A 14,073-nucleotide genomic window follows, 5' to 3' on the forward strand; every position below is an offset into this window, starting at 1 on the left:
CATGTTGTGGTAGTTACCATGGATACCCAAGTGATGTGTGAGCTAACACATAGGCCCAACAGATTCCAAGAAGGCCAGAATCACCAGCGGCACCACCATCGATTGTCAGGTCACCCGGATTCAGCAAATACCAGAGTCCAAAATGATGCAGGTTTATACTGTTAATTTTCAGTTTATCGTTACAGTTGGTGTTATTCCATGTCGGAAGGGACGCAGCTACAGCCAGTGGGGTAACTAGAGACAGGCAGGCAGCTATGTGCAACAAAGGTAGGCGTGTTGTTTTCATATGCAGATCTGAAATATTGTCTTATATGCAAGAGGAGGAGTGATGGGGGTTCAGGCAAAAGCCAGGCTATGGATTGCATTGCTAAATGCTCCATCAGAGTGCAATGGTCGCCTGTCCTTTTTTTAAGTGATGATGTGGGTTTAGCCTGTGCTGTATGTATGTATGGGTGGCTGACTGCCACCCACCCAGAAAGTGTATGGGAGGCTGGTTGGCTGCCAGCCTTCCTTCCATTCCTATGAGTAATGTGAGTGCTCATGAAGGGGACATGGTTGGGTCCACCCCTTTCCCGGTTATCCCCTCTAGGCCTTTTGGCTTAGATCAAGTGTAAAAAAAGAAAGGATCTTGCGACAGATCGCATCCTGAGGCACGTTTTTTTTTGTGTGAATACTTGCACTTGGGTGACTTGTGAGCACATACTGATACATACGTTCCCTATCTGGGGACCATAAATTAAATGGATTTTTGAGAAAGGGAGCTGATTTGGAAGCTTGCTTCTGTCGCCCTATGCATTGACCCGATGTGGCAGTATCTTCGGGTAGTGAACAGTGCACCACCCCATTCCAGTGTTAAACAAGAAAGATTCTCATTTAATCCTCCGTGGGTGAGAATTTGAGTTTGAGAATTGGAGACCAAAATGATGAGTTGCACTGACTGGTTTATGAACGTCTATTCATTTAGCGTTTTAATGACCATGTTTGCACACTGATTGGTGTAAAAAAATAAAATAAAACTAAATAATAATAATCTAGCACACCTGTGCAGGTTTGACATGACATGACAGGTAGCTGTCTTGTGGGTGGTGCTGAATCCTGTTAAATGACATGAGGGTCTCATGCCTATACACAAGGGTGTGTCATTGCTGTTGCTTGACCATGCATTGGTTTCTGTGGTCAGTGAATGATAAAAACAAAATTTACCATCCATTGATGGATGGGAAATCCGCCATGAGGCATTTGTTTTTAGAAACTGCTGCTCACAACCAATGTTGCAATGGAGTGTCTCCATCTGCTGGTGGTATTGGAAAGGCATTAGTGCTATGACAGGGTCTGAAGAAGAAGAAGAAGAAGAAGAAGAAGACGGAAAAAAATATATATAAAAAGAAAAAGAGAGAGAGAGAGAGAGACTGACTTAGTGAGCGAGTGAGTGAGAGAGTGAGAGTGAGTGAGAGTGAATGAGTGAGTGAGTGATTGAGTGAGTGAGTGAGTGAGAACAAATGAGTTAAAGCAAGTGAGTGAGAGAGATCGAATGAATGAAAGTCTGAATGACAGAAAGAAAAAAGGATGAAGAAAGAAGCATGAAGAAAAAAAAATGTATATGGAGTTGCTGACATGAGTGCAATCTACAAAGCCGTTGAGGCTGATCCTCATGGGAGGATTATTGCACCAGGACCCTTAGCACTTTTAAAATGCCATTCAATGCCACGGGCTAGATGTAAACTGCAGATGACCATGTTGTGGTAGTTACCATGGATACCCAAGTGATGTGTGAGCTAACACATAGGCCCAACAGATTCCAAGAAGGCCAGAATCACCAGCGGCACCACCATCGATTGTCAGGTCACCCGGATTCAGCAAATACCAGAGTCCAAAATGATGCAGGTTTATACTGTTAATTTTCAGTTTATCGTTACAGTTGGTGTTATTCCATGTCGGAAGGGACGCAGCTACAGCCAGTGGGGTAACTAGAGACAGGCAGGCAGCTATGTGCAATAAAGGTAGGCGTGTTGTTTTCATATGCAGATCTGAAATATTGTCTTATATGCAAGAGGAGGAGTGATGGGGGTTCAGGCAAAAGCCAGGCTATGGATTGCATTGCTAAATGCTCCATCAGAGTGCAATGGTCGCCTGTCCTTTTTTTAAGTGATGATGTGGGTTTAGCCTGTGCTGTATGTATGTATGGGTGGCTGACTGCCACCCACCCAGAAAGTGTATGGGAGTCTGGTTGGCTGCCAGCCTTCCTTCCATTCCTATGAGTAATGTGAGTGCTCATGAAGGGGACATGGTTGGGTCCACCCCTTTCCCGGTTATCCCCTCTAGGCCTTTTGGCTTAGATCAAGTGTAAAAAAAGAAAGGATCTTGCGACAGATCGCATCCTGAGGCACGTTTTTTTTGTGTGAATACTTGCACTTGGGTGACTTGTGAGCACATACTGATACATACGTTCCCTATCTGGGGACCATAAATTAAATGGATTTTTGAGAAAGGGAGCTGACTTGGAAGCTTGCTTCTGTCGCCCTATGCATTGACCCGATGTGGCAGTATCTTCGGGTAGTGAACAGTGCACCACCCCATTCCAGTGTTAAACAAGAAAGATTGTCATTTAATCCTCCGTGGGTGAGAATTTGAGTTTGAGAATTGGAGACCAAAATGATGAGTTGCACTGACTGGTTTATGAACGTCTATTCATTTAGCGTTTTAATGACCATGTTTGCACACTGATTGGTGTAAAAAAATAAAATAAAACTAAATAATAATAATCTAGCACACCTGTGCAGGTTTGACATGACATGACAGGTAGCTGTCTTGTGGGTGGTGCTGAATCCTGTTAAATGACATGAGGGTCTCATGCCTATACACAAGGGTGTGTCATTGCTGTTGCTTGACCATGCATTGGTTTCTGTGGTCAGTGAATGATAAAAACAAAATTTACCATCCATTGATGGATGGGAAATCCGCCATGAGGCATTTGTTTTTAGAAACTGCTGCTCACAACCAATGTTGCAATGGAGTGTCTCCATCTGCTGGTGGTATTGGAAAGGCATTAGTGCTATGACAGGGTCTGAAGAAGAAGAAGAAGAAGAAGACGGAAAAAAATATATATAAAAAGAAAAAGAGAGAGAGAGAGAGAGACTGACTTAGTGAGCGAGTGAGTGAGAGAGTGAGAGTGAGTGAGAGTGAATGAGTGAGTGAGTGATTGAGTGAGTGAGTGAGTGAGAACAAATGAGTTAAAGCAAGTGAGTGAGAGAGATCGAATGAATGAAAGTCTGAATGACAGAAAGAAAAAAGGATGAAGAAAGAAGCATGAAGAAAAAAAAATGTATATGGAGTTGCTGACATGAGTGCAATCTACAAAGCCGTTGAGGCTGATCCTCATGGGAGGATTATTGCACCAGGACCCTTAGCACTTTTAAAATGCCATTCAATGCCACGGGCTAGATGTAAACTGCAGATGACCATGTTGTGGTAGTTACCATGGATACCCAAGTGATGTGTGAGCTAACACATAGGCCCAACAGATTCCAAGAAGGCCAGAATCACCAGCGGCACCACCATCGATTGTCAGGTCACCCGGATTCAGCAAATACCAGAGTCCAAAATGATGCAGGTTTATACTGTTAATTTTCAGTTTATCGTTACAGTTGGTGTTATTCCATGTCGGAAGGGACGCAGCTACAGCCAGTGGGGTAACTAGAGACAGGCAGGCAGCTATGTGCAACAAAGGTAGGCGTGTTGTTTTCATATGCAGATCTGAAATATTGTCTTATATGCAAGAGGAGGAGTGATGGGGGTTCAGGCAAAAGCCAGGCTATGGATTGCATTGCTAAATGCTCCATCAGAGTGCAATGGTCGCCTGTCCTTTTTTTAAGTGATGATGTGGGTTTAGCCTGTGCTGTATGTATGTATGGGTGGCTGACTGCCACCCACCCAGAAAGTGTATGGGAGGCTGGTTGGCTGCCAGCCTTCCTTCCATTCCTATGAGTAATGTGAGTGCTCATGAAGGGGACATGGTTGGGTCCACCCCTTTCCCGGTTATCCCCTCTAGGCCTTTTGGCTTAGATCAAGTGTAAAAAAAGAAAGGATCTTGCGACAGATCGCATCCTGAGGCACGTTTTTTTTTGTGTGAATACTTGCACTTGGGTGACTTGTGAGCACATACTGATACATACGTTCCCTATCTGGGGACCATAAATTAAATGGATTTTTGAGAAAGGGAGCTGATTTGGAAGCTTGCTTCTGTCGCCCTATGCATTGACCCGATGTGGCAGTATCTTCGGGTAGTGAACAGTGCACCACCCCATTCCAGTGTTAAACAAGAAAGATTCTCATTTAATCCTCCGTGGGTGAGAATTTGAGTTTGAGAATTGGAGACCAAAATGATGAGTTGCACTGACTGGTTTATGAACGTCTATTCATTTAGCGTTTTAATGACCATGTTTGCACACTGATTGGTGTAAAAAAATAAAATAAAACTAAATAATAATAATCTAGCACACCTGTGCAGGTTTGACATGACATGACAGGTAGCTGTCTTGTGGGTGGTGCTGAATCCTGTTAAATGACATGAGGGTCTCATGCCTATACACAAGGGTGTGTCATTGCTGTTGCTTGACCATGCATTGGTTTCTGTGGTCAGTGAATGATAAAAACAAAATTTACCATCCATTGATGGATGGGAAATCCGCCATGAGGCATTTGTTTTTAGAAACTGCTGCTCACAACCAATGTTGCAATGGAGTGTCTCCATCTGCTGGTGGTATTGGAAAGGCATTAGTGCTATGACAGGGTCTGAAGAAGAAGAAGAAGAAGAAGAAGACGGAAAAAAATATATATAAAAAGAAAAAGAGAGAGAGAGAGAGAGACTGACTTAGTGAGCGAGTGAGTGAGAGAGTGAGAGTGAGTGAGAGTGAATGAGTGAGTGAGTGATTGAGTGAGTGAGTGAGTGAGTGAGAACAAATGAGTTAAAGCAAGTGAGTGAGAGAGATCGAATGAATGAAAGTCTGAATGACAGAAAGAAAAAAGGATGAAGAAAGAAGCATGAAGAAAAAAAAATGTATATGGAGTTGCTGACATGAGTGCAATCTACAAAGCCGTTGAGGCTGATCCTCATGGGAGGATTATTGCACCAGGACCCTTAGCACTTTTAAAATGCCATTCAATGCCACGGGCTAGATGTAAACTGCAGATGACCATGTTGTGGTAGTTACCATGGATACCCAAGTGATGTGTGAGCTAACACATAGGCCCAACAGATTCCAAGAAGGCCAGAATCACCAGCGGCACCACCATCGATTGTCAGGTCACCCGGATTCAGCAAATACCAGAGTCCAAAATGATGCAGGTTTATACTGTTAATTTTCAGTTTATCGTTACAGTTGGTGTTATTCCATGTCGGAAGGGACGCAGCTACAGCCAGTGGGGTAACTAGAGACAGGCAGGCAGCTATGTGCAACAAAGGTAGGCGTGTTGTTTTCATATGCAGATCTGAAATATTGTCTTATATGCAAGAGGAGGAGTGATGGTGGTTCAGGCAAAAGCCAGGCTATGGATTGCATTGCTAAATGCTCCATCAGAGTGCAATGGTCGCCTGTCCTTTTTTTAAGTGATGATGTGGGTTTAGCCTGTGCTGTATGTATGTATGGGTGGCTGACTGCCACCCACCCAGAAAGTGTATGGGAGGCTGGTTGGCTGCCAGCCTTCCTTCCATTCCTATGAGTAATGTGAGTGCTCATGAAGGGGACATGGTTGGGTCCACCCCTTTCCCGGTTATCCCCTCTAGGCCTTTTGGCTTAGATCAAGTGTAAAAAAAGAAAGGATCTTGCGACAGATCGCATCCTGAGGCACGTTTTTTTTTGTGTGAATACTTGCACTTGGGTGACTTGTGAGCACATACTGATACATACGTTCCCTATCTGGGGACCATAAATTAAATGGATTTTTGAGAAAGGGAGCTGATTTGGAAGCTTGCTTCTGTCGCCCTATGCATTGACCCGATGTGGCAGTATCTTCGGGTAGTGAACAGTGCACCACCCCATTCCAGTGTTAAACAAGAAAGATTCTCATTTAATCCTCCGTGGGTGAGAATTTGAGTTTGAGAATTGGAGACCAAAATGATGAGTTGCACTGACTGGTTTATGAACGTCTATTCATTTAGCGTTTTAATGACCATGTTTGCACACTGATTGGTGTAAAAAAATAAAATAAAACTAAATAATAATAATCTAGCACACCTGTGCAGGTTTGACATGACATGACAGGTAGCTGTCTTGTGGGTGGTGCTGAATCCTGTTAAATGACATGAGGGTCTCATGCCTATACACAAGGGTGTGTCATTGCTGTTGCTTGACCATGCATTGGTTTCTGTGGTCAGTGAATGATAAAAACAAAATTTACCATCCATTGATGGATGGGAAATCCGCCATGAGGCATTTGTTTTTAGAAACTGCTGCTCACAACCAATGTTGCAATGGAGTGTCTCCATCTGCTGGTGGTATTGGAAAGGCATTAGTGCTATGACAGGGTCTGAAGAAGAAGAAGAAGAAGACGGAAAAAAATTATATATAAAAAGAAAAAGAGAGAGAGAGAGAGAGACTGACTTAGTGAGCGAGTGAGTGAGAGAGTGAGAGTGAGTGAGAGTGAATGAGTGAGTGAGTTATTGAGTGAGTGAGTGAGTGAGAACAAATGAGTTAAAGCAAGTGAGTGAGAGAGATCGAATGAATGAAAGTCTGAATGACAGAAAGAAAAAAGGATGAAGAAAGAAGCATGAAGAAAAAAAAATGTATATGGAGTTGCTGACATGAGTGCAATCTACAAAGCCGTTGAGGCTGATCCTCATGGGAGGATTATTGCACCAGGACCCTTAGCACTTTTAAAATGCCATTCAATGCCACGGGCTAGATGTAAACTGCAGATGACCATGTTGTGGTAGTTACCATGGATACCCAAGTGATGTGTGAGCTAACACATAGGCCCAACAGATTCCAAGAAGGCCAGAATCACCAGCGGCACCACCATCGATTGTCAGGTCACCCGGATTCAGCAAATACCAGAGTCCAAAATGATGCAGGTTTATACTGTTAATTTTCAGTTTATCGTTACAGTTGGTGTTATTCCATGTCGGAAGGGACGCAGCTACAGCCAGTGGGGTAACTAGAGACAGGCAGGCAGCTATGTGCAACAAAGGTAGGCGTGTTGTTTTCATATGCAGATCTGAAATATTGTCTTATATGCAAGAGGAGGAGTGATGGGGGTTCAGGCAAAAGCCAGGCTATGGATTGCATTGCTAAATGCTCCATCAGAGTGCAATGGTCGCCTGTCCTTTTTTTAAGTGATGATGTGGGTTTAGCCTGTGCTGTATGTATGTATGGGTGGCTGACTGCCACCCACCCAGAAAGTGTATGGGAGGCTGGTTGGCTGCCAGCCTTCCTTCCATTCCTATGAGTAATGTGAGTGCTCATGAAGGGGACATGGTTGGGTCCACCCCTTTCCCGGTTATCCCCTCTAGGCCTTTTGGCTTAGATCAAGTGTAAAAAAAGAAAGGATCTTGCGACAGATCGCATCCTGAGGCACGTTTTTTTTTGTGTGAATACTTGCACTTGGGTGACTTGTGAGCACATACTGATACATACGTTCCCTATCTGGGGACCATAAATTAAATGGATTTTTGAGAAAGGGAGCTGATTTGGAAGCTTGCTTCTGTCGCCCTATGCATTGACCCGATGTGGCAGTATCTTCGGGTAGTGAACAGTGCACCACCCCATTCCAGTGTTAAACAAGAAAGATTCTCATTTAATCCTCCGTGGGTGAGAATTTGAGTTTGAGAATTGGAGACCAAAATGATGAGTTGCACTGACTGGTTTATGAACGTCTATTCATTTAGCGTTTTAATGACCATGTTTGCACACTGATTGGTGTAAAAAAATAAAATAAAACTAAATAATAATAATCTAGCACACCTGTGCAGGTTTGACATGACATGACAGGTAGCTGTCTTGTGGGTGGTGCTGAATCCTGTTAAATGACATGAGGGTCTCATGCCTATACACAAGGGTGTGTCATTGCTGTTGCTTGACCATGCATTGGTTTCTGTGGTCAGTGAATGATAAAAACAAAATTTACCATCCATTGATGGATGGGAAATCCGCCATGAGGCATTTGTTTTTAGAAACTGCTGCTCACAACCAATGTTGCAATGGAGTGTCTCCATCTGCTGGTGGTATTGGAAAGGCATTAGTGCTATGACAGGGTCTGAAGAAGAAGAAGAAGAAGACGGAAAAAAATTATATATAAAAAGAAAAAGAGAGAGAGAGAGAGAGACTGACTTAGTGAGCGAGTGAGTGAGAGAGTGAGAGTGAGTGAGAGTGAATGAGTGAGTGAGTTATTGAGTGAGTGAGTGAGTGAGAACAAATGAGTTAAAGCAAGTGAGTGAGAGAGATCGAATGAATGAAAGTCTGAATGACAGAAAGAAAAAAGGATGAAGAAAGAAGCATGAAGAAAAAAAAATGTATATGGAGTTGCTGACATGAGTGCAATCTACAAAGCCGTTGAGGCTGATCCTCATGGGAGGATTATTGCACCAGGACCCTTAGCACTTTTAAAATGCCATTCAATGCCACGGGCTAGATGTAAACTGCAGATGACCATGTTGTGGTAGTTACCATGGATACCCAAGTGATGTGTGAGCTAACACATAGGCCCAACAGATTCCAAGAAGGCCAGAATCACCAGCGGCACCACCATCGATTGTCAGGTCACCCGGATTCAGCAAATACCAGAGTCCAAAATGATGCAGGTTTATACTGTTAATTTTCAGTTTATCATTACAGTTGGTGTTATTCCATGTCGGAAGGGACGCAGCTACAGCCAGTGGGGTAACTAGAGACAGGCAGGCAGCTATGTGCAACAAAGGTAGGCGTGTTGTTTTCATATGCAGATCTGAAATATTGTCTTATATGCAAGAGGAGGAGTGATGGGGGTTCAGGCAAAAGCCAGGCTATGGATTGCATTGCTAAATGTTCCATCAGAGTGCAATGGTCGCCTGTCCTTTTTTTAAGTGATGATGTGGGTTTAGCCTGTGCTGTATGTATGTATGGGTGGCTGACTGCCACCCACCCAGAAAGTGTATGGGAGGCTGGTTGGCTGCCAGCCTTCCTTCCATTCCTATGAGTAATGTGAGTGCTCATGAAGGGGACATGGTTGGGTCCACCCCTTTCCCGGTTATCCCCTCTAGGCCTTTTGGCTTAGATCAAGTGTAAAAAAAGAAAGGATCTTGCGACAGATCGCATCCTGAGGCACGTTTTTTTTTTGTGTGAATACTTGCACTTGGGTGACTTGTGAGCACATACTGATACATACGTTCCCTATCTGGGGACCATAAATTAAATGGATTTTTGAGAAAGGGAGCTGATTTGGAAGCTTGCTTCTGTCGCCCTATGCATTGACCCGATGTGGCAGTATCTTCGGGTAGTGAACAGTGCACCACCCCATTCCAGTGTTAAACAAGAAAGATTCTCATTTAATCCTCCGTGGGTGAGAATTTGAGTTTGAGAATTGGAGACCAAAATGATGAGTTGCACTGACTGGTTTATGAACGTCTATTCATTTAGCGTTTTAATGACCATGTTTGCACACTGATTGGTGTAAAAAAATAAAATAAAACTAAATAATAATAATCTAGCACACCTGTGCAGGTTTGACATGACATGACAGGTAGCTGTCTTGTGGGTGGTGCTGAATCCTGTTAAATGACATGAGGGTCTCATGCCTATACACAAGGGTGTGTCATTGCTGTTGCTTGACCATGCATTGGTTTCTGTGGTCAGTGAATGATAAAAACAAAATTTACCATCCATTGATGGATGGGAAATCCGCCATGAGGCATTTGTTTTTAGAAACTGCTGCTCACAACCAATGTTGCAATGGAGTGTCTCCATCTGCTGGTGGTATTGGAAAGGCATTAGTGCTATGACAGGGTCTGAAGAAGAAGAAGAAGAAGACGGAAAAAAATATATATAAAAAGAAAAAGAGAGAGAGAGAGAGAGACTGACTTAGTGAGCGAGTGAGTGAGAGAGTGAGAGTGAGTGAGAGTGAATGAGTGAGTGAGTGATTGAGTGAGTGAGTGAGTGAGAACAAATGAGTTAAAGCAAGTGAGTGAGAGAGATCGAATGAATGAAAGTCTGAATGACAGAAAGAAAAAAGGATGAAGAAAGAAGCATGAAGAAAAAAAAATGTATATGGAGTTGCTGACATGAGTGCAATCTACAAAGCCGTTGAGGCTGATTCTCATGGGAGGATTATTGCACCAGGACCCTTAGCACTTTTAAAATGCCATTCAATGCCACGGGCTAGATGTAAACTGCAGATGACCATGTTGTGGTAGTTACCATGGATACCCAAGTGATGTGTGAGCTAACACATAGGCCCAACAGATTCCAAGAAGGCCAGAATCACCAGCGGCACCACCATCGATTGTCAGGTCACCCGGATTCAGCAAATACCAGAGTCCAAAATGATGCAGGTTTATACTGTTAATTTTCAGTTTATCGTTACAGTTGGTGTTATTCCATGTCGGAAGGGACGCAGCTACAGCCAGTGGGGTAACTAGAGACAGGCAGGCAGCTATGTGCAACAAAGGTAGGCGTGTTGTTTTCATATGCAGATCTGAAATATTGTCTTATATGCAAGAGGAGGAGTGATGGGGGTTCAGGCAAAAGCCAGGCTATGGATTGCATTGCTAAATGCTCCATCAGAGTGCAATGGTCGCCTGTCCTTTTTTTAAGTGATGATGTGGGTTTAGCCTGTGCTGTATGTATGTATGGGTGGCTGACTGCCACCCACCCAGAAAGTGTATGGGAGGCTGGTTGGCTGCCAGCCTTCCTTCCATTCCTATGAGTAATGTGAGTGCTCATGAAGGGGACATGGTTGGGTCCACCCCTTTCCGGGTTATCCCCTCTAGGCCTTTTGGCTTAGATCAAGTGTAAAAAAATAAAGGATCTTGCGACAGATCGCATCCTGAGGCACGTTTTTTTTTGTGTGAATACTTGCACTTGGGTGACTTGTGAGCACATACTGATACATACGTTCCCTATCTGGGGACCATAAATTAAATGGATTTTTGAGAAAGGGAGCTGATTTGGAAGCTTGCTTCTGTCGCCCTATGCATTGACCCGATGTGGCAGTATCTTCGGGTAGTGAACAGTGCACCACCCCATTCCAGTGTTAAACAAGAAAGATTCTCATTTAATCCTCCGTGGGTGAGAATTTGAGTTTGAGAATTGGAGACCAAAATGATGAGTTGCACTGACTGGTTTATGAACGTCTATTCATTTAGCGTTTTAATGACCATGTTTGCACACTGATTGGTGTAAAAAAATAAAATAAAACTAAATAATAATAATCTAGCACACCTGTGCAGGTTTGACATGACATGACAGGTAGCTGTCTTGTGGGTGGTGCTGAATCCTGTTAAATGACATGAGGGTCTCATGCCTATACACAAGGGTGTGTCATTGCTGTTGCTTGACCATGCATTGGTTTCTGTGGTCAGTGAATGATAAAAACAAAATTTACCATCCATTGATGGATGGGAAATCCGCCATGAGGCATTTGTTTTTAGAAACTGCTGCTCACAACCAATGTTGCAATGGAGTGTCTCCATCTGCTGGTGGTATTGGAAAGGCATTAGTGCTATGACAGGGTCTGAAGAAGAAGAAGAAGAAGAAGAAGAAGATGGAAAAAAATATATATAAAAAGAAAAAGAGAGAGAGAGACTGACTTAGTGAGCGAGTGAGTGAGAGAGTGAGAGTGAGTGAGAGTGAATGAGTGATTGAGTGATTGAGTGAGTGAGTGAGTGAGTGAGAACAAATGAGTTAAAGCAAGTGAGTGAGAGAGATCGAATGAATGAAAGTCTGAATGACAGAAAGAAAAAAGGATGAAGAAAGAAGCATGAAGAAAAAAAAATGTATATGGAGTTGCTGACATGAGTGCAATCTACAAAGCCGTTGAGGCCGATCCTCATGGGAGGATTATTGCACCAGGACCCTTAGCACTTTTAAAATGCCATTCAATGCCACGGGCTAGATGTAAACTGCAGATGACCATGTTGTGGTAGTTACCATGGATACCCAAGTGATGTGTGAGCTAACACATAGGCCCAACAGATTCCAAGAAGGCCAGAATCACCAGCGGCACCACCATCGATTGTCAGGTCACCCGGATTCAGCAAATACCAGAGTCCAAAATGATGCAGGTTTATACTGTTAATTTTCAGTTTATCGTTACAGTTGGTGTTATTCCATGTCGGAAGGGACGCAGCTACAGCCAGTGGGGTAACTAGAGACAGGCAGGCAGCTATGTGCAACAAAGGTAGGCGTGTTGTTTTCATATGCAGATCTGAAATATTGTCTTATATGCAAGAGGAGGAGTGATGGGGGTTCAGGCAAAAGCCAGGCTATGGATTGCATTGCTAAATGCTCCATCAGAGTGCAATGGTCGCCTGTCCTTTTTTTAAGTGATGATGTGGGTTTAGCCTGTGCTGTATGTATGTATGGGTGGCTGACTGCCACCCACCCAGAAAGTGTATGGGAGGCTGGTTGGCTGCCAGCCTTCCTTCCATTCCTATGAGTAATGTGAGTGCTCATGAAGGGGACATGGTTGGGTCCACCCCTTTCCCGGTTATCCCCTCTAGGCCTTTTGGCTTAGATCAAGTGTAAAAAAAGAAAGGATCTTGCGACAGATCGCATCCTGAGGCACGTTTTTTTTTGTGTGAATACTTGCACTTGGGTGACTTGTGAGCACATACTCATACATACGTTCCCTATCTGGGGACCATAAATTAAATGGATTTTTGAGAAAGGGAGCTGATTTGGAAGCTTGCTTCTGTCGCCCTATGCATTGACCCGATGTGGCAGTATCTTCGGGTAGTGAACAGTGCACCACCCCATTCCAGTGTTAAACAAGAAAGATTCTCATTTAATCCTCCGTGGGTGAGAATTTGAGTTTGAGAATTGGAGACCAAAATGATGAGTTGCACTGACTGGTTTATGAACGTCTATTCATTTAGCGTTTTAATGACCATGTTTGCACACTGATTGGTGTAAAAAAATAAAATAAAACTAAATAATAATAATCTAGCACACCTGTGCAGGTTTGACATGACATGACAGGTAGCTGTCTTGTGGGTGGTGCTGAATCCTGTTAAATGACATGAGGGTCTCATGCCTATACACAAGGGTGTGTCATTGCTGTTGCTTGACCATGCATTGGTTTCTGTGGTCAGTGAATGATAAAAACAAAATTTACCATCCATTGATGGATGGGAAATCCGCCATGAGGCATTTGTTTTTAGAAACTGCTGCTCACAACCAATGTTGCAATGGAGTGTCTCCATCTGCTGGTGGTATTGGAAAGGCATTAGTGCTATGACAGGGTCTGAAGAAGAAGAAGAAGAAGATGGAAAAAAATATATATAAAAAGAAAAAGAGAGAGAGAGAGAGAGACTGACTTAGTGAGCGAGTGAGTGAGAGAGTGAGAGTGAGTGAGAGTGAATGAGTGAGTGAGTGATTGAGTGAGTGAGTGAGTGAGTGAGAACAAATGAGTTAAAGCAAGTGAGTGAGAGAGATCGAATGAATGAAAGTCTGAATGACAGAAAGAAAAAAGGATGAAGAAAGAAGCATGAAGAAAAAAAAATGTATATGGAGTTGCTGACATGAGTGCAATCTACAAAGCCGTTGAGGCCGATCCTCATGGGAGGATTATTGCACCAGGACCCTTAGCACTTTTAAAATGCCATTCAATGCCACGGGCTAGATGTAAACTGCAGATGACCATGTTGTGGTAGTTACCATGGATACCCAAGTGATGTGTGAGCTAACACATAGGCCCAACAGATTCCAAGAAGGCCAGAATCACCAGCGGCACCACCATCGATTGTCAGGTCACCCGGATTCAGCAAATACCAGAGTCCAAAATGATGCAGGTTTATACTGTTAATTTTCAGTTTATCGTTACAGTTGGTGTTATTCCATGTCGGAAGGGACGCAGCTACAGCCAGTGGGGTAACTAGAGACAGGC

General features: G+C 43.4%; 8 pseudogenes; all 8 read left to right on the plus strand.

Annotated features, from left to right (window-relative positions):
• The first annotated feature begins 578 nt into the window (after positions 1-578).
• On the plus strand, positions 579-842 carry LOC130285673 (U2 spliceosomal RNA; annotated as a pseudogene).
• A 1,469-nt stretch (positions 843-2,311) lies between these two features.
• On the plus strand, positions 2,312-2,574 carry LOC130288665 (U2 spliceosomal RNA; annotated as a pseudogene).
• A 1,463-nt stretch (positions 2,575-4,037) lies between these two features.
• Positions 4,038-4,301, plus strand: LOC130285675 (U2 spliceosomal RNA; annotated as a pseudogene).
• Positions 4,302-5,771: 1,470 nt separating this feature from the next.
• LOC130285676 (U2 spliceosomal RNA) lies at positions 5,772-6,035 on the plus strand (annotated as a pseudogene).
• A 1,461-nt stretch (positions 6,036-7,496) lies between these two features.
• On the plus strand, positions 7,497-7,760 carry LOC130285677 (U2 spliceosomal RNA; annotated as a pseudogene).
• Positions 7,761-9,221: 1,461 nt separating this feature from the next.
• LOC130287820 (U2 spliceosomal RNA) lies at positions 9,222-9,486 on the plus strand (annotated as a pseudogene).
• A 1,460-nt stretch (positions 9,487-10,946) lies between these two features.
• Positions 10,947-11,210, plus strand: LOC130286957 (U2 spliceosomal RNA; annotated as a pseudogene).
• Positions 11,211-12,677: 1,467 nt separating this feature from the next.
• LOC130289915 (U2 spliceosomal RNA) lies at positions 12,678-12,941 on the plus strand (annotated as a pseudogene).
• Positions 12,942-14,073: the final 1,132 nt, after the last annotated feature.

Source organism: Hyla sarda, chromosome 8, assembly GCF_029499605.1.
Source record: "Hyla sarda isolate aHylSar1 chromosome 8, aHylSar1.hap1, whole genome shotgun sequence".
NCBI classification, from domain to species: Eukaryota; Metazoa; Chordata; class Amphibia; order Anura; family Hylidae; genus Hyla; species Hyla sarda.